Source organism: Aquarana catesbeiana, linkage group LG07 (genome assembly GCF_042186555.1).
Source record: "Aquarana catesbeiana isolate 2022-GZ linkage group LG07, ASM4218655v1, whole genome shotgun sequence".
NCBI lineage: Eukaryota > Metazoa > Chordata > Amphibia > Anura > Ranidae > Aquarana > Aquarana catesbeiana.
The window spans coordinates 38,777,853-38,798,812 of NC_133330.1; the positions used below are offsets into that span (position 1 = coordinate 38,777,853).

At 44.3% G+C, this 20,960-nt stretch overlaps 1 protein-coding gene across 2 annotated transcripts in view; it reads right to left on the reverse strand.

The window, feature by feature from the left end:
* Window positions 1-20,227, reverse strand: part of PLXNB1 (plexin B1) — a 328,789-nt gene extending 308,562 nt beyond the window's left edge. Inside the window, exon 1 of one of the 2 annotated variants that reach the window (XM_073592010.1) lies at window positions 19,590-20,227. The gene's annotated coding sequence lies outside the window, so the exon portion shown is untranslated. The remainder of the gene's footprint in view (window positions 1-19,589) is intronic. The other variant, XM_073592011.1, reaches the window with a different exon arrangement.
* Window positions 20,228-20,960: the final 733 nt, after the last annotated feature.

Here is a 20,960-nt window from a genome sequence, read left to right on the forward strand (position 1 = left end):
ATTCGACACGCATCTGCATGGCTGTCAAATTGGGACCAGCAGTTGTCTGTGCAACTGCTGCCTTCCAACAGACAATAAAGCAAGGTCCATAAAGACACGTATGAGCGAGTTTGGGATGGAGGAACTTGACTGGCCTACACAGAGTCCTGACCTCAACCCGATAGAACACCTTTGGGATTAATTAGAGCGGAGACTGGGAGTCCAACATCAGTACCTGACCTCACAAATGCGCTTCTGGAAGAATGGTCAAACATTCCCATAGACACACTCCTAAACCTTGTGGACAGCCTTCCCAGAAGAGTTGAAGCTGTTATAGCTGCAAAGGGTGGACCAACTCAATATTGAACCCTACGGACTAAGACAATATAGTGTAACTCCAAACTGAATACCTGTAGGGGCTTTTAAAGTGTCACCTATGGAAAATATAGCTTACCGAAGTTTGTTGCCATTTCACAGGCACACGCAGTCGTATGCCCTGTACACACATGATCGGACATTCCGACAACAAAATCCTAGGATTTTTTCCGACGGATGTTGGCTCAAACTTGTCTTGCATACACACGGTCACACAAAGTTGTCGGAAAATCCGATCATTCTGAACGCGGTGACGTAAAACACGTACGTCAGGACTATAAATGGGGCAGTAGCCAATAGCTTTCATCTCTTTATTTATTCTGAGCATGCGTGGCACTTTGTGCGTCAGATTTGTGTACACACGATCGGAATTTCCGACAACGGATTTTTGTTGTCGGAAAATTTTATATCCTGCTCTCAAACTTTGTGTGTCGGAAAATCCGATGGAAAATGTGTAATGGAGCCTACACACGGTCAGAATTTCCGACAACAAGGTCCTATCACACATTTTCCGTCGGAAAATCCGACCGTGTTTACGGGGCATTAGACTTGCTTTCACATGCTGGATATCTTTTTACATAGCGCAACCTCACCTTTTATATTTCATCAAAATATTGGATAATGTATTGCATTTGTGTGCCCCAAAATTACCTTTAATATGTTTTTTTTACTGAAAATTTGCATTTAATCAACCAGGGGTCTCCAAACTTTTTGAAAAAGGGTCAGTTTACTGTCCTTCAGACATTAGTGGGCCGGACTGTAGCCAGTGTGAGTAGACCATTTCTCAGGTTTGGTGGTCGGTGAGAGTAAAATAGACATAGCACCTGTGGTCACTAGGAGGAGGAATAGTGCCCCATCAATGGTGTCAGTGGGAAGAATAGTGCCCCATCAATGGTGTCAGTGGCAGGAATAGTGCCCCATCGTTGGTATTAGTGGGGAAAATGATGCCTTATCGTTGGTGTCAGGGACAGGAATAGTGCCCCATCGTTGGTATTAGTGGGAAAAATTATGCCTTATCGTTGGTGTCAGGGACAGGAATAGTGCCCCATCGTTGGTATTAGTGGGAGAAAATATGCCTAATTGTTGGTGTCAGTGGGAAGAATGGTGCCCCATTGCTAGTATTAGTGGGACAAATTATGCCTCATCGTTGGTGTCAGTGGCAGGAATAATACCCCATCGTTGGTATTAGTGGGAGAAAATATGCCTAATTGTTGATGTTAGGGGGAGGAATAGTGCCACGTCATTGGTATTATTGGGAGAAATTATACCTCATCGTTGGTGTCAGTGGCAGGAATAGTGCCCCATCACTGGTATTAGTGGTAGAAATGGTGCCTAATCGTTGGTGTCAGTGGCAGGAATAGTGCCCCATTGTTGGTATTAGTGGGAGGAATTATGCCTCATCGTTGGTGTCAGTGGCAGGAATAGTGCCCCATTGTTGGTATTAGTGGGGGCAAATATGCCTCATCGTTGGTGCCAGTGGCAGGAATAGTGCCCCATTGTTGGTATTAGTGGGAGAAATTAATTATGCCTCATTGTTGGTGTCAGTGGAAGCAATAGAGCCCCATCTTTGGTATTAGTGGGAGAAATTTTGCCTAATTGTTGGTGTCAGTGGCAGGAATAGTGCCCCATCGTTAGTATTAGTGGGAGAAATTATGCCTAATTGTTGGTGTCAGTGGCAGGAATAGTGCCCTATTGTTGGTATTAGTGGGAGAAATGAATTATGTCTCATTGTTGGTGTCAGTGGGAGGAATAGTGCCCCATTGTTGGTGTCCATGGAAAAAATAGAGCCGCAATGTTTGTGACACTGGGAGAAATATTGCCCCAAGGTCAGGTAAAGGCAAGCAAAGGGCCGCAGTTTGGAGGCCACTGTCATAGACCGTAGTTGCTAATATCATGCAACATAAAAAATTGAAACCACCACTATTTTATTCTCCAGGATCTCTTTCAGAAAATAGATCATGCTTGGCTAATCTTCAGGCCTGAAATGAATTTTTTAAACATGTGTGCAAAAAACAAAAGCAAAATAGGATTGAGATACATTCTATAATTTATAATGAATACATAGTAAGATAAAATGTATTTTACTATTTCCCCCATTTCTCTGAATGTAACCCCCCTAAAGTAAATATAAAACTTTGTGGACTAAAATGAATGGTTAAAATAGTGGCGCCAATATTGGTTCTGCAGTAAAAAACAGCCTTGTGCCAAAACAAACTGTGTCCATAAAATAAATCTGCCAGAAATATTGGCAGTGACATATATACCGGGAGCACCGAATGCGTGCCTTACATGCCATAGCAGGAGCCGGGTACTTCTAGCCAGGAGAATAATATAACAGAGCTGGTATAAATTTTCCAGTCCAGTGGCCCTCCCAGGACTCCGGCCCTTGTCAGCGGCTCCCATGGAACCGGCTCGGATAAGGTATTCACGCAGCAGCTGTTCCTGAATAGATGATAAACCAGGCAGACACCCTCCCCCAGCTTCCAATTCACCACCCTGGAAGAATGGGAACAAAGGAATCCCAGGCTTCCTTCTCAATTCTCCCCTGCTGGAGCATCTTTTTTTAATGACGACTGCCAATGCCTGAGCGCATTAAAAGGCTGCAAACCCATGGAAAGCATTAAAGGGCCGCTAAACATTAACTACGGGCTGACGTGTTAAAAAAAAGTTTTCACGCACGTTAATGTGCGAAATAACATGCGTTAACGGACCGCACAAATGTAAATGGGCCCTTAATCTAGAGAGGTGTTCATTAAGGGGGTAACATGGCCAGAGGCAAAGTCCACCTCTAACGTGGCTCCGCTCCCCCATGCACCACCATTATGGCGCATACGCAGATGTACCCTGGCCTTCGGGGTCCTGGCAGAGGAAATCGCCACATCTGCGCACACGTAGGCGATTTACCAAGCACGTGCAAAGACAGGGAAGTTTTCCAGGGAGTGTCCAAGAGTTGGCTCCGCTGTCTGGCAGGTGTGCCTGGATCACAAGACTAAACGCAAACACAATATTCCCCACATTCAAGAAACCAGCAATACAGTAGTGTTGGGTGCTGTAATGACCACAGGCTAGAAACCATGGATGATCAAAGTGAAGACATGTCATCGGCACACCAAAGATTCCTCGAAAGGGTCCAAAGCTTTATTTTTTTTCTTTATTCACATAATTAACATACAACAATGTTTCAGAGCCATGCAGGGCCCCTTCATCAGGCTAATAAAGCTTTGGATCCTTTCGAGGAATCCCTATGCCCTGTACTCACGGTCGGATTTTCCGACTGAAAAAGTGCGACCGGATTGTGTTGTCAGAAATTCCAACCGTGTGTGGGCTCCATCTGACTTTTTCCGTCGGAATTTCCAACACACAAAGTTTGAGAGCAGGCTATAAAATTTTCCGACAACAAAATCCGATCGGTTAAATTCCGATCGCGTGTACACAAATCCGACGCACAAAGTGCCACGCGTGCTCAGAATAAATTAAGAGACAAAAGCTATTGGCTACTGCCCCGTTTATAGTCCCGACGTACGTGTTTTACGTCACCGCGTTCAGAACGATCAGATTTTCCGACAACTTTGTGCGACCGTGTGAATGCAAGACAAGTTTGAGCCAACATCCGTCGGAAAAAATCCATGGATTTTGTTGTCGGAATGTCCGATCGTGTGTACAGGGCATAAGTGCGCTGATGACATTTCTTCACTTGGATCACAAGACTGGCTCGACAGAACTACAAATCCTTTGGCAGTTAAAAGGGTTCACACTCACTTATTTAAACTATTTAGCTGTTCACAAAGAGTATTGCTTTAAAATGAAGGTAATATAGTTGGAAAGCGTACATAGGTGATGTGACAGTGAAACATTGCCAATAGGCATTGCACTGCTTGAATGGCACCTAGCAAAAACCAGGACTATAATCAATTTTTTCAGTAACATTTAGGGCTAGTCACACTTGTGTACTGTGGCAAAATGCACTTAAATGAACTTTAATGCTTGCTACCACAACAGATATCAACACACCTGCTCCATGTGCAGTCTCTTACAGTGCCATTTATTTTCAATAGCACCCCAGCATATTGTATATTGGAGCACAATGCATTTGCACTGTGGTGCACTACATTAAAAAAAAAAAGAGTGAAAATATTACAGGAACACGCTGCACAGTCATGTAAGCCTTTTTAGTAGGCTGCACCTGAACAAGGAGAGACAAAAGCCAGCAATATAGCACAGACATGCTGCACAATTATGTAAGTCTTTTTAGTATACCGCATTTGAACAAGGAGAGACAAAAGCCAGCAATATAGCACAGATATGCTGCACGTCAAGTAAGCAATTTTAGTAGGCCACACTGTGGAGTGTTGACAGCCAGTAATCACTAGTACCTGGGGTCCAGAGCTGTCTTTTAGAAAGCAGTTCATCCTATCGCTGCAGGTCGCTGGTGCCGCCAACTTCGATACAGGAGCTGGCTGTGGCTTCCTGAGGAACCACAGCTGGCTTCCCACTGCCCTGAGCCACCACAGCTGGATTCCCACTATGCATGCTCGTGCAGTGCTTTGTGAATGGTTCTGCAGCCTCCTGGCACATGCAACTTGTCCCAGGAGACTGCAGGTGGGGAGAGGGTGGGGCAAGGGATGACCTCCTCGCCTAGGCAAGGACTGCAGAAATGAGAGAGGGTACCAGTACTGAAAAAAAATGTAACTTAGTTATAGACTGGGGGAGGGAGCGAACCAGTGGGACTTTTTGAGTGAAGTTCCGCTTTAAGTGTGAATGAACCCTTATTGGTAAGTAGGTTTCATAGTTATCACAAGAAAGCTGTCACACAGACTACACACATTGAGCAGGCATGGTCCACCATGGTCTTTATTAGAAAGCTGGTGCAGACTATCGATGTGCAGCTGACGCTGGAGTGAGTGTGTGTGTAGCCAGGAAGTGTCTGAAAGAGGTTGCAGGAGATCAGCAGCACTCAGATACAGAAAAAAGATGAAAACAATTGTTATGTCAATTGTTTATAATACACAGTTCATTAGAAAACGGAACAAAATCCAGCTACAGTTTAAATCTACTAAAATGATTCACCTCCATAGACATTGCAAGATAATGTCCTCCACAGTTTGCACAGCCTTCAGTCCCTATCCCCCTCCCCCACTTTTGTCATCAACTCTTGACTATAGACAGAGAGAGCCCCAATGGAGAGGAAGATCTTGGGCATTTGTTGCCCTGGGAGTGGAGGAGAGGGGAATGACACATTCTTTAGAGTGAGATCACAGGCTTAGACAATGCAGAACTTCCACTGGCCACAAGACTCCCCGCTGCTCCCAACTTAACCCTTCTCTCATCATCTGGGCCAGTTAGTAAGATGCCAACGCAAGGACGCCATCTAATATCTTCATATATAACTTGTTAATGATTTAGGCTCGGGGCTGCTTATATGCAAATCAGCTGATTTCCTAAAACCTGAACAATTAGTTGTCTCTGTCTGCCCCACTTTGAAGTGACTTTGTCAAAAAAAAAAAAAAAAAAAGAAAAAAAAAATCTTTCTGGGAAAGAATAGAGATAATACTTACCTGTCACGCCATCATGATTGACACATGAAGAAAAGCGGACAGCAAAAAAAAAAAAAAACAACTTTTCTGCATTGCAACCCCCCCCCTCCGCACACATTAGTCTTTTGTCTTTTACTTATTTTTGTTTCTCCCGACACCTGACCTGCTCCAGCAGCCTCCTGGGATACCTGACATTCATATTGCAGGAGGTATCGGCATCCATATGCCAAACCTGACAGAGCATAATCAAGGAGCTGGCTGCAAGAACCTGGAAAGACAGCTGGCCCCTGATGATGTAAGGCAGTGATCTCCAAACTGTGGGCCCGCAGGCCTGCCTTTATCTGGCCCTTGGGGCACCATTCTATCCACTGACACCAATAATGAGGCACTATGCCTCCCATAGACACCAATGATAGGGCATTATTCCTCCCACAGACACCAATGATGGGGCACTATTCCTCCCATAGACACCAATGACGGGGCACTATTCCTTCCACAGACACCAATGATGGGGCACTATTCCTCCCATAGACACCAATGACGGGGCACTATTCCTCCCACAGACACCAATGATGGAGCACGATTTCTCCCATAGACACCAATCATGGGGCACTATTCCTCCCACAGACACCAATGATGGGGCACTATTCCTCCCATAGACACCAATGACGGGGCACTATTCCTTCCACAGACACCAATGATGGGGCACTATTCCTCCCTTAAACACCAATGATGGGGCACCATTTCTTCCAGACACTAATGATGGGGCACTATTCCTCCGACAGACACCAATTATGGGGCACTATTACATCCATAGACACCAATGTTGGGGCACTATTCCTCCCAAAGAAACCAATGATGGGGCACTATTTCGCCCATAGACACCAATAATGGGGCACTATTCCTCCCACTGTCACCAATGATTGGGCACGATTTCTCCCATAGACACCAATCATGGGGCACTATTCCTCCCACAGACACTAATGATGGGGCACTATTCCTCCCATAGAAACCAATGATGGGGCACTATTTCTCTCATAGACACCAATAATGGGGCACTATTCCTCCCATAGACACCAATCATGGGGCACTATTCCTCCCACAGACACCAATCACGGGGCATTATTCCATCCATAGACACCAATGATGGGGCACTATTCCTCCCAGAGAAACCAATGATGGGGCACGATTTCTCCCATAGACACCAATCATGGGGCACTATTCCTCCTACAGACACCAATGATGGGGCACTATTCCTCCCATAGGCACCAATGATGGGGCACTATTCCTCCTACAGACACCAATGATGGGGCACTATTCCTCCCATAGACACCAATGATGGGGCACCATTTCTGCCAGACACCAATGATGGGGCACTATTCCTCCGATAGACACCAATTATGGGGCACTATTCCATCCATAGACACCAATGATGGGGCACTATTCCTCCCATAGAAACCAATGATGGGGCACTATTTCTCCCATAGACACCAATAATGGGGCACTATTCCTCCCACTGACACCAATGATTGGGCATACTAGCTCATTATGCCTTTGTCTTACAGGTTTTTCTTTGTGTGGGGGGGGGTGTACAATCTCTTTAAGGGGGTTGTTTGGCGGGTGGCAAAAACGCGGCTCAAGCACACATTTTTTTTCCGCCATCCTCTCACCTGTACGTCTAAATGAAGCCTAATGGTAACAGAGCCTTTTTGTTACAAAGAACATCTGTTCATTGTGGTAATGTGTAGTAAAACAGGTTACCGCAATGCATAGTAATGAATGATAAATGATTTATTTTGAATAGGACCCCAATGCACCCACACAGCACCGTACAGTGCACCTGCGTTTTACTGCAGTACAATACACAAATGTGAGCCATCTCTGCATTGTGGTGCACGGCATTGAATAAAAGGTTTGCCATGTGTTGGCCAACTATTCATCTTTTCATGTTTCCACAAGGTCAGAGGCAGGCAATTATCTAAAATGTCTTTGTATGCTGTACCATTAACAGTGCCCTTCACCAGAAACACCTGACTTCAGTGGGAGTTCATGGACACAGACACTTCTGCAGCTACAGCTTAAATTGGAGGCTTATATCTGTGCCCAAGATACCTAGTTGCCACGTGCAGCCAGCCATAATAATGAATGACTGTATGACACTGCACCAATGCGTAAAGTCATACACTCCTGGATGCAGACTATCTACGCCCGGTGTTGTACGCCAGTGTGCATGTACAGGTAGTAGACCCAGGGCCGTCTTTAATATTGATTGGACCCAGGGCAAAACTTTTCTTGCCCCCCCCCCCCATGCAGTTTTGCTCTCCACCTACTTTGAGACATACAATAAATAGCAGCTAGACTCAAAATCAGTTTACCGAATCAGATCAGGCAGCTATTGCGTTTGGTTGCCAGAGGTTACAGTGTATCATTACCGCTCACTGACTGGTTGCTAGAGGTTACAGTGTATCATTACCACTCACTGACTGGTTGCTAGAGGTTACAGTGTATCATTACCACTCACTGACTGGTTGCTAGAGGTTACAGCACACATTACGGCTTACTGATTATTTGCTAGAGGTTACAGCACATATCTGGTTGTTGATTGGTTGCTAGAGATTACTCTGGATAAGACCTCAGTGGGGCATGATATACATATCAATACCGCTATTTGCATATGAATGCCGGTAATTTACATGTAAACACAGGGTCTGCAGGTGAGTCATCTGTACACAACAATAGGGCAGAGCTGGGCAGCATTAGTAGCAGCACTTCACACTGAGATATTGGGACACAGCACAGGACTAAAACCTCAAGGGATGAGGGAATTTAAACCAGGATAGTTGGCAAGTATGAGGCAGCTGCTTTGGGCCCCACAACAATGACAGGGCCCAGGGCAGCTGCCCCTTTTTCCCTGCCTTAAAAACGGCCCTGAGTAGACCTGTGTACAGCTGGTACACAACCACTCCTTACTATGGTTAACTGTACATGCCAGCTGTTCATCCTGGGTGCCTAAATACACCTACAATTTACATTGTATGCCAAAATATGCCCATGTACAAAGACATTTGAGATATTTGTGCCCCTACGGCCGACTATCCTGGTTGCATAAATACTCCTGCAGTTTACATTGCATGTCAGAAAAACGCCCATGTTCAGGAGTTCTAATTCCGAGGGTTGGCCAATCATTTTGGCCAATCAGTAGGCGCAATGCTCAACTTTTTTTCTTTAAAAAGGTATCAAGCAAACACTGCAGCTTTGCTAAAATCAGAAATCTAACACTTTAATTCAATTTCTATTTGGCGTATACATTTAAACGATTAGTTGTTAGGTGTCACGCACCATCCCGTAATTACACGTCCTGTAAGCTACTTATATTAGAGCCAGTTACTTGATTAAGGGTGAAATGTTTAGCTTACAGCAATCATTAATAATTCACGACAAACACATTTCGAAGATGTACTGCTGATACCAGATGTGACAAGAAGACTTTCAATGCTATACGATCGTTAGGTTTAACGATCTACCTGTTTCTAAAATGTCCACAAGACACTGTTATCACTTTAGAAAATCCACAGCCCTTTTTATTTATTTTTTTACACTAAAGTCATAAAAAAGTTCATAAAAACACACTACTCAGTAACAACAAAGGATATAAATTCACTTTGTGTGCGCCAAATGCATTTGCAAACCAGAGATTACAGTGTAAAAGTAGCAGTGATGTCATCACAGTGCTGTACATAGCCTGTGCAGAGAGCAGAGCTGTGGGAGGGGCCCAGCAGGCTCCACCCACTACAGGCTGCCTGCAGAAAACGACAGGAGGGGGCGGAGACAAGACCAGTCACCCTGCACAGGGAGAGAGAGAGGGGCAGTGACCGGTCTTTATTACAAGAAGGTTCTACACAGAGGCAAAGTGCAAATGTTGTACCGCATATTTTAAAAAACATGACTGTGCTATTTTTGCATGTTCCACACACATAGGCCAGCCCGCTGACATTAATAGACTGCCCTAAACAGGACACACAGGAATGTGCAAAAAAATGCGCACACCATGCACCTCATGGTGTGAACGAGCCTTAAAACCATTAAAAAGTCTAATTTAAGTTTCACACCTTTCTATCTCTTTATAGTAGATGTGTTAATATTTTTTGCTTGAAAATCCCTTAAAATAACCTTTTCTCTCAGTAAAAATGCCGCTTTCTGTCCTCACACACCAGTGCTTTATGCTGGCAGAACTGAGTAATAGCCACACCCCCCCAGTACAAGTGTCCCCAGACCTGTATTGTACAAAGGAGGGTGTGTCTTACCAGGTCTATTAGTAAGTGCTGATTACTAAGTCTGCTGGATATCTGTCTGGTGCCTACTGGACTGCGCATATTCAGACACACTTCACAACTGATGTAGCAGGAAAAGTCGAGATAAGACTCTGGAATTGGAGGCTGTTAGTACAATGTCTGTCTGGCTGCATATCTATTTCTGGGACTTCAATTAGGCTTTAACATGTCTGACAGGTTGTCACTAGCAGAGGTTGTGTTTATTGCATAGCTAGGCTCACTAGCCGCAGTGGGCACAGGGAGCAGATTTCATAGTGTTAGCAATGTTGCAAAAACCACTAAACAACCTAATAGTTCCTTAAGCTGACATGAACTCACAAAATAATCTTTGTTAAAAGCACTAATATTATTATTATAATTATTATTACACTGGATTTGTACAGTACATACATTATGCAGCACTTTATAATATAAAGAAAGGCAGTACAGTTACAATACAATTCAATACAAGAGGGTTAGGAAGGTCCCGCTGATCACAGCTTACCATCTAAAAGGCAAGGATCAGTAATACAAAAAGAAATAATTGTGTGGGGATGAGTTCATGGAGAAAGTAAAGTTTAGTTGTTAGGTGGATGCAGGATAGGATTCCCTGATTGATCCCTGTTTTAAACGGATCTCCTAAAGGCAGATAGAGTGAGAGATAGGCTGACAGATTGGGGTAGGGATTTCCAGAGGAAGAGAGGCTCTAAAGAAGTCGTTCAGGCAAGCATGAGAGGAGGAGATGAGGGAGCTAAAGTGCAGGAGGTGTTGGGAGGAGCAGAGAAAACGGTTTGGTTGGTATGTTGAGACAGAGTTGGTGGTGTAGCTTAGGAAAGAGTTCTGGGTGGCTTTTTAAGTTGTCAGGCTTCCCTGAATAGACACATTTTCACGGATATCCTAAAGGCCGACAGAGTGAGAGATAGCCAGACAGATTGGGGTAAGGTCGGCTGGTATTTTCAAACGAGGTTGATGAGGTAGCTTGGGACAGAGTTCTGGGTGGCTTTGTATGTTGTCGGGCTTCCCCGAAGAAATGTGTTTTCACGGATTTTCTAAAGGTGGACGGAGTGAGAGATAGCCAGGCAGATTCGGGTAGGGAATTCCAGAGGAAGAGAGAGGCTCTAAAGAAGTCCTTGAGGCAAGCATGAGAGGAGGAGATGAGGGAGCTAAAGTGCAGGAGGTGTTGGGAGGAGCAGAGAAGACGGTTTGGTTGGTATGCTGAGACAGGGTTGGTGGTGTAGCTTAGGAAAGAGTTCTGGGTGGCTTTGTATGTTGTCGGGCTTCCCTGAATAGACACGTTTTCACGGATATCCTAAAGGCGGACAGAGTGAGAGATAGCCAGACAGATTGGGGTAGGGTCGGCTGGTATTTTCAAACGAGGTTGGTGATGTAGCTTGGGACAGAGTTCTGGATGGCTTTGTATGTTGTCAGGCTTCCCTGAAGAGATGTGTTTTCACGGATCTCCTAAAGGTGGATGGAGTGAGAGACAGCCAGACAGATTCGGGTAGGGAATTCCAGAGGAAGAGAGAGGCTCTGAAGAAGTCTTGGAGGCAAGCATGAGAGGAGGTGGTGGAGGAGCTAAAGAGCAAGAGGTCTTGGGAGGAGAGGACGGTTTGGTTGGTATCATGAGACGAGGGTGGTGATGTAGCTTGGGATAAAGATCTGGATGACTTTGTATGTTGTCAGGATTTTTTTTTTTTTTTAGTTAAAGCCAGTGGAGAGATGGGACTGCAGATGTTCAGCATTTAGTAAGGTGGATAAGTCTGGCAGTAACATGCATGATAGCCTGTGTTTTAGAGGTAGGCCATCATAGACCGGAGGGGAAATAGCCTACATCAGGGTTTCTCAATCAGGGTTCCATGAAACCATAGGGTTCTTCCTTTGGTTTCTAGAGGTTCCTTGAGCAAAAGAGCAATTTCTGCTTCTCAGAAAAGTTCCCACTGACACCATTGAGTTTTTTTTTCAGCTATCTGTAAGGAGGTAATTCTTCCCAATGATCACAAATGTAAGGACCACCACACTAATGTAGCATCCATCAGTTGTAGATATAGTAATTTTTAACAGGGTTTCACTTATACCGGATAATTATTTCAAGGATTCCTCTGTGTTGAAAAGGTTGAGAAAGGCTGGCCTATGTAGAGGTAGGCCAACGAGGAGGAGGTTGCAATAGTCGAGGCAAGAGATAATGCGGGAGTGAATGAGTAGATTGGTGGTGTCACTGGTTAAGAAGGGACAATATGTAAATGTTATGGAGGTGAAGGTGGCAGAATTTGGACAATGATCGGAGCTTGAGGCTGAAAGCTGAGATCGGGTCCAGGATTACACCTAGCATCCTGTATGAGGAGAGGTACTGATAGGACCTTGAAGAAAAATAAGAAGAGGAGGCACTGAGAGAGAAAATATTATGAGTTCACCTTTAGAAAGATTTTGTTTTAGGAAGTGGTGTGACATCCATACTGATTATGTTGGTTGTTAGTAAATTAGGGGACTGAGGTGAGAAATAGAGAGATTTGGCTGTCATCAGCATAGAGCTGAAGATCTTTTTTTACATCTTTCATGCCCTGTATTAAAACAGCTTTCCAGATGACCTTCACCTGGCTATGCTTTCTCAGTTAATGCTTTCCCACGCATGCGAGTCAATTTAAAGGTTTTTTTCTCCATACATCCTAACCGCAATATGTACTAGTCACAAAGCCGGGGTACCAGGTTTCGGCCTCTAGCGCTGCAACTAACGATTATTTTCATAATCGATTAGTTGGCCGATTATTGTTTCGATTAATCGATTAATCGGTTAATAACCTTAAAAAAGTGTGGTGTATAATTTAGTTAATATGTAAAGTTTAAAAAAGGCAATTTATTCCTAAATATCTCTATGCAGTGGTAAATATAAATAACCAACTATATGGTTAAGGGGTAAAATCTTTAATCCTCTCTGAGAATAACAGACAGAAGAGATGTACTCTATATACTATTAGAGGTTGAATCCGGTAAATATCATCAGACTCAGATCAAATTTTTTTTTATTTAAAGAAAAAAAAAAATTCTAGACTGTTTTGCAGATTTTCAAACAGAACTGTAATATTACATGCTTTTCTGCAGCTTCTCCGTTGAAGTATATTGAACCAAAAAAGCACTGTTTTGCATTGAAAAAGGTCCTTGACCCTTTCCAAATGCACAGCAGCTGAAAAAAGCATAGATGTGAACGTTAAATGAACTGTAGTGCATTTCTGCAAAAAGCACCAAAAAACACATGGGTGGGAACCAGGCCTAAGATATTTAGTAACATAATGGAGTTAAAAAAATATAAAAAATTAGCCCTTCGTTTTTTTACTGTGCAACAGTGAAAGTAATATTTACAGTAGAGATTATTTGCTCTTTTTGTACTATGTAGAGCTAATTTTAACTTTTTTAAACCCATTATGTTACTGGCCGATTAATCGATTATGAAAATAGTAATCGATTAATTTCATAATCGATTAGTTGTCGATTAATCGATTAGTTGTTTTGGCCCTATCGGCCTCCATCACGTAGCATGATGATTACATCTGTCAGCCACAAGGGTTAAAATGGATTGTTGGGCTGTAAGTCAATAGACTAATTTCCAAAACACACAAACAGGGATGGTGTTTAGTGACAGTCCCTATCACTCAGCTGTACTCCAGAGACAGAGGCACAAAGGCCATCAGACTCTCATACTAAGGCAGAAAGGCCATCAGACTCTCATATGAAGGCACAAAGGCCATCAGACTCTCATACTAAGGCAGAAAGGCCATCAGACTCTCATATGAAGGCAGAAAGGCCATCAGGCTCTCATACGAAGGCAGAAAGGCCATCAGACTCTCATACGAAGGCAGAAAGGCCATCAGACTCTCATACGAAGGCACAAAGGCCATCAGACTCTCATACGAAGGCAGAAAGGCCATCAGACTCTCATACGAAGGCAGAAAGGCCATCAGACTCTCATACGAAGGCACAAAGGCCATCAGACTCTCATACGAAGGCAGAAAGGCCATCAGACTCTCATACGAAGGCAGAAAGGCCATCAGACTCTCATACGAAGGCAGAAAGGCCATCAGACTCTCAGAGTGAGGCACAGAGACCATCAAACTGTCATACAGACCGAGGCACAAAGGCCATCAGACTCTCATACCAAGGAACAGAGGCCATTAGACTCTCATACTGAGGCACAAAAGCCATCAGACTTTCATACCAAGGCAGAAAAGCCACAAGACTCTCACACCGAGGCATAGAGGCCTCTCATACTGAGGCAAAGAGGCCATCAGACTCTAGCACTCCCTAATATCAGTTGCAGAATTTCATGGATGTTCTGTGAGGCATCAGGAATGAAGTGCACACATAAGAAAGTGGATTTCCCAAGAGGCAACTTCCACCTCCCCATCAATAAGGAAAACAGCATCCTGATTTATTGGTGTTTCCAAGATCAGTCAAGGTCAGTTTTGACAATGTTAAACAAAACAGCTTGCACCCCCCTCTGACTTAATTGCACCAGCTCAGAGTAAAATACTTTGAACTAAAACAGCTCAGTGAAAAATATCACCAGGCTGCTAATGGTTATTGGGCACCACAGGGGGGCAGGAAGGAGGGTGGGAATCTAAATATGGCCATAGAGGGGATGAAAGTTACAAGACACACGATTGTGTTTGGCAAATGTAAATATGCAAACAATCATTCAGACCTAAAATTGGCAGCACGGTGGCTTTGTGGTTAGCACTGCAGTCCTAGAGTCCTTGGTTCGAACCCCAACCAGGACATGCATGGAGTTTGCATGCTCTCCCTACGCTGACAATGAAGGACAGGAAGATCTCTCACCAAAAAGGTAAATATTTTCGAGATGTATCCAAAAAAGTTTTTTTTTAATGCATCTGGAAAACACTTACCTATTTGGCACTACTTTTTTTTTTTATAAAGCAAAGTAGTAAAAAAAGTTGTCCCCTCCCAGCATGCTGTAGAGAAGGACCCTTGTTCGTAGTGTGGAAACAGTGGTCTCTCAGAGGAGGTCTAACAGGCCCCCTGCTGAGCCAAAGCTAAAGCTCTCCAATGAACAGGGAGCATGAGTTTTGCTGAATGCTCAGACTCCACAGGGAACGTGGCAGAGAGACCACTGCTTCCACACAGAAAGCAAATGTCCTTCTCTACAGCATGCTGGCAGGGGACAGGAGTTTCTGTGCCAGCTGTGGGTCTTTTCTAAGGAAAATGAACTGAAGGACATTGCCCACCTTTTGTTTTGATGCACCTGGAATGCATGTACCTGATTTAAGTTGAAGGTTTGGAGATCCCTATGATCAAAAGGCAGCTATATCCATGAGTAGATCTCACATAGGGGAGCTTCTGAAAACTGTCCATTCTTAAAACGGTTGCCAACTGGCAGCAGAAACGTTTGATCCTGCCGTCACATTCAGCACTCGCAAAGTGAAGTGAAGGACATATTCTCTTTGCTTATAGGAAAGTTCAATTTATTAGTGATAAAAATATTCCAACATAAAACACTTTCTGGGTGACCATGTGCTCGTTATCAGGTGTTTGGTGCATGTTAAATTATCTGATCATTTCTTCTTATTTATTACAGGAATTTCGTATAGCGCCGACAATTTTATGCAGTGCTTTACATATTGTACATCCGATTCTCACCAGTGATGCTCAAATCAGCCTCAACAGCAGAAATAGAGAAGTGTTAGAAGAGATTTATGATACATTAACAAGTTGATGGCAATTTTTTAAAGATTTCATATCACAAATGAACAATGTGATGCTGTAAATTACAAGCCAACAGTCCGCTGTCATTAGATCAAACCAAATGACACCGGGTCATGACATGCAATAAAACAGAGGAAAAAAATTGAAACATTCATCCATATTTTATTACATATATATAAAAAAAAAAAATCGCTTTAACCTCTAGAAACCTTATCATTTCGCCCCCAAATGACCCATCTGGGCATAATGTACACCAACTGGTTCTAGGAGTCCCATATGTACCATTGTTGTTTTTAATTATGCATAAAAAAAGTGCAAACGGCAGTCAAACACCGTAAGCTAACCGAGGTCATCAACCAATCACAAACTAGCCTTTGGCAACTGCTTGGCAGCCAACTTTATGGAAGAAGGATTCTAACTGGTTCCTTTTGGTTGTTATACGTGATCTTTGCAAATTTTGTTTTGTACAGTTTGCAATGCACACAAATTCGTTAATTCAACGAGGATCAGCAAGTTGAAACAAAGACTGGCAATCTTAATTTCACATTGTAACATTATCCATCATAACAGCTTGGATTCTGTTGGTAGTTAAATGATCTGTTTGCTTCTGTATATAAAACGACTTCTAATCCAATTCTTACTCCCTGGTGGGACATATTCTGAAAACTGCAAATTATGGAACTGTTTTCACCCTAATAATACACAACAGCCACAGGGGACACTAATGGTTCAGCGATGCCTGCAAATAGTGTATAATGGGTTGTTAAAACAGATACAATTAACCACTCACATGCCGGCACAACTGGATATCCTGTGAAAATAAAGAGCAAAAATCCCTTCAATATCCTGATGTATCGTACAATTTACGGCACAGCTCAAGAGAACCTCTAATCCAGCAATTAAAGAAATGAGAGTCTAAGATAGTAAGCAGGATTTGTATATTTAATAACTGTGGAAATTGGTTGTACAACTCATCAGTACTGTATTTAAGTGAGACTTGACGGAAGTTTTAAACATCTACAATATACCTAAGTGCATTTCTCAATGGGAATGCATTAAAATTATAGTGTTGGCTTTAATTACATAGTTGCCTAGTCATTTCTGAGAAACATCAACCAAACACTTGCAATGCAATTTAGAGCCCCACAGACCCATAGATATTCCAGAGCATAACCAGAGACCCATAGTTTCTCCATTATAGGACCATAGATCCACAGGTTCCCATTATAAAACTATGGTCACCCCATTATAAGACCGAAGACCTACAGATCTCCTGTTATAGTACCAAGACCCATAGATTTCCAGTAATAAGACACAGACCCATGGATAGTCATTATAGGAACACAGACTCATAGGCTCCTCATCATAGGGCCACAGACGTATAGATTCCACCATTATAAGAACACAGACCTATACATGCCTTGTTACAGGATCTGAGACCCATAAAGCCCCTGTCATAGAACAATATATCCACAGACTCCCCAGAGCTTTGGTTTCTATCATTACAGGACCACAGACCTAAAGGTTGACAGTTGCAGTACCTCAGGTCAATAGATTTCTCCTAGCAGGTCTTCTGACCCATGGATTTCCCATTATAAGACCACAGACCCATAGATTTCTCATCATAGGACAACAGACCCATAAATTCCCTATCACATGACCACAGGCAAATAGTATCTCTATTAGAGGACCACAGAATCTTACACTACCCATCATAGGTCCACAGACTCATAGATTCCCCACTGCATGACTAGAGATCCATAGCTTCCCACACTCCAAGAACACAGACTCTCATCACTGGACTGCAACCCAAGGGAATCCACTAATATAGGACCAGGATACAATAGGTTCCACATTACTGGATCACAGATTCATAGACTCCCCATCACAAGTCCACAGACCCACAGATTCTACAACACAGTACCACATACCAATAGATTCTGCCTCACAGGATTACATACTTTATTCCCAAATACGGGACAATAGAGCCATAGTTCCCCATCATACCATAAACCATTAGGGTTTCTGTCACAGGACTAAAGACCCATATATTCCCTATCGCAGAACCACAGACTCATAGATCTCCAATCACAGCTCCATAGAACTATAGTTTTCCTATCATGTAAACCCATACCCATTGCCTCTTCATTATAAGACAACAGACCCATAGTACTCCACAATTAGACCACAGAACCCATAGCCTCTCCAACATAACAATACGTTCTCATAGTTACCTACAATAGGACCATAGAACCAAAGCCTCTCCATCACAGAACCATAGACCCATAATTTCCCTTTACAGAACCACAGTCATATATTTCCCCACAATAGGACCATAGACCCATAGCCTCTCCATCATTGGACCACAGACTCATATACTCTCCATCATGGGGTCACATGACCACCAACCCATAGTTTCCCGTCACAGGACCACATACCCATAGTTTCCCATCATGGGACCCCAGTCGCATAGTTCCCTATCACAGGACCACATACCCATAGTTCCCCAGTCGCATAGTTCTCTATAACAGGACCACAGACCTACAGTTCCCCATGAAAGGATCACAGACCCATAGTTCCCCATCACAGGTCCAAAAACCTATAGTTCCCTACAACAGGACCATAGACCCATAGTTCCCCATCACAGGACCAAAGATCCATAGTTCCTTATAACAGCACCACAGACACATAGTTCCCTGTCAAGGGACCCCAGTAGTATAGTCCCCTACAACAGAACCAGAGACCCATAGTTCCACACAATAAGACCACATATCCATAGTTTGCCACAATAAGACCACAGACCCATAGATTCCCATCACAGGACCAAAGATCCATAGTTCCCTACAGCAGTACCACAGACCCATAGTTCCCCACAATAAGACCACATACCCATAGTTCCCCATCACAGGACCAAAGATCCATAGTTCCCTACAACAGGACCACAGACCCATAGTTACCCACAATAAGACCACAGGCCCATAGTTTCCCATCACAGGACCAAAGATCCATAGTTCCCTACAACAGTACCACAGACCCATAGTTCCCCACAATAAGACCACAGACCCATAATTCCCCATCACAGGACCAAAGATCCATAGTTCCCTACAACAGGACCACAGGCCCATAGTTACCCACAATACGACCACAGGCCCATAGTTTCCCATCACAGGACCAAAGATCCATAGTTCCCTACATACAACAGGACCAGAGACCCATAGTTCCCCATCACAGGACCAAAGACCACAGACCTGTAGATTTTCCTTCAGATGCAATATTTTCATGTAAAACCTTTAATAAAAAGCTATTGAAAATGATAATTGCAATAACTTCTACTAGCATGCAGAAGAACTTACTCTCACTCTGCAGCCTTATAAAACTGAAACCCTGAGCCCCCTCCACGGATACATTTCCCAAACCAGGGCAAGTCCCTGGAAGACAAGCCTCCGCCATGCCCTTTGCACACTGCTGCCACCATCCTGCAGAGTGAAGTTTAGTTCCCCCCCATCAGGGGACAGAACACCAGTCCACTTGTGCTATGTATCAATAATGACAGAGAACACAAATCCCCAGCACAAGTGTTCAGCCCTGTCCCTCTGCAGCTCCAACATAGAAAAATCAACACTGATCAGCAGCTGTGTGTGACAGATCCCACCCTGCACTGGCAGCCCATCCACCTTACCTGAGTGCAAGCTCTGCTTCCCAGATGTCAATTAATAATCCACAGAGGGGAGCCTGGCACTGCCCTAGTGCCACCTAACACTCAGCCAGCAGCGCCATGCAGTCAGCTGCCCAGGTCTGTTCTGGATTGTTCCTTTGTGGCCAGCTGTAGGTCCTCCTTGTCTCAGAGTGGGGTCATCATGTCTCATGTCTCATACTGCAGGCAGTCATTGGGGGGTCCCCAGCAGCAGTCACTTAAAGGGATGTGTCACCTCTCTGGGATTTCCTCACTATTGCCCCATGACTCCTCTGTGCTGTGATCTCCTGAGGTTTCCTAGATGTCACTTGTCTCATGCCGCCCTCAGCATCCCTCCTGCATTGCCCGATCTCCTTCAGCAGCTCCTCTTCCGTCCCCCTCCAGATTTCAATCTGCCTCCTCTCCGCTTTCCCCAACTCAGCAGTCACGGCCCCGCCCCGTGTACACGCCCCCTCCAGAGCTGCAGCAGGCTGGAAACCAGATCAATATTTGCATAGCCGCGCCCATATGCCCACTGCTCCTCGCATGGCCACGCCCCCCGATCTCTGTAGCTGGGAGCACAATGGGGAGAAAAATGTAAGAGCGGCAGCGCGCGGTGTCACCTCCAGCTACATGTCTGCAATGTTCTGATAGAGGAAACGATCCCGGGAGCCAAGAGAGATCCCAGCAATCAGGATCATGAGCACACCCTGAACTCTGCCCAGTCTCTGCTGTCAGTAACATGCCAGGGGGGGGGGGGGCACAGAGACCCCTGAGTCACAACCCCCCACCCACCACATTTATTTATCAATAGGATTTATATTGTGCCGACAATTTACACAGCACTTTACTCACCGTACATTCACATCAGTCTCTGCCCCACAGAGCTTACAATCTTAGATCCCATCTCACATGCATACGGTCATACTTAATCATCAATTTACCTACCAGCATGTCTTTGTAATTTTAAGAGCATACTCCATGCAGATAGTGCCTTTGGATGGGATGCCAACTTAAGACCCCCTCCATGCTGATAGTGCCCTCACTGGGATCCCGACTAAAGACCTCCCTCCATGCAGATAGTGCCCTCACTGGGATCTCAACTAAAGACCTCCCTCCATGCAGATAGTGCCCTGGCTGGAATGCCAACTAAAGTACCCCTCCATGCAGATACTAGACTGGCTGAAATGCCAACTAAAGACCCCCCTCCATGCAGATAGTGCACTGGCTGGGTTGCCAAGCAAAGACCCCCCTCCATGCAGATAGTGACCTGGCTGGAATTCCAACTAAAGACCCCCCCCCCCCCCCTATGCAGCTAGTGCCCTGGTTGAAATGCCAACTAAAGTCCCCCTCCATGCAGATAATGCCCTCACTGGG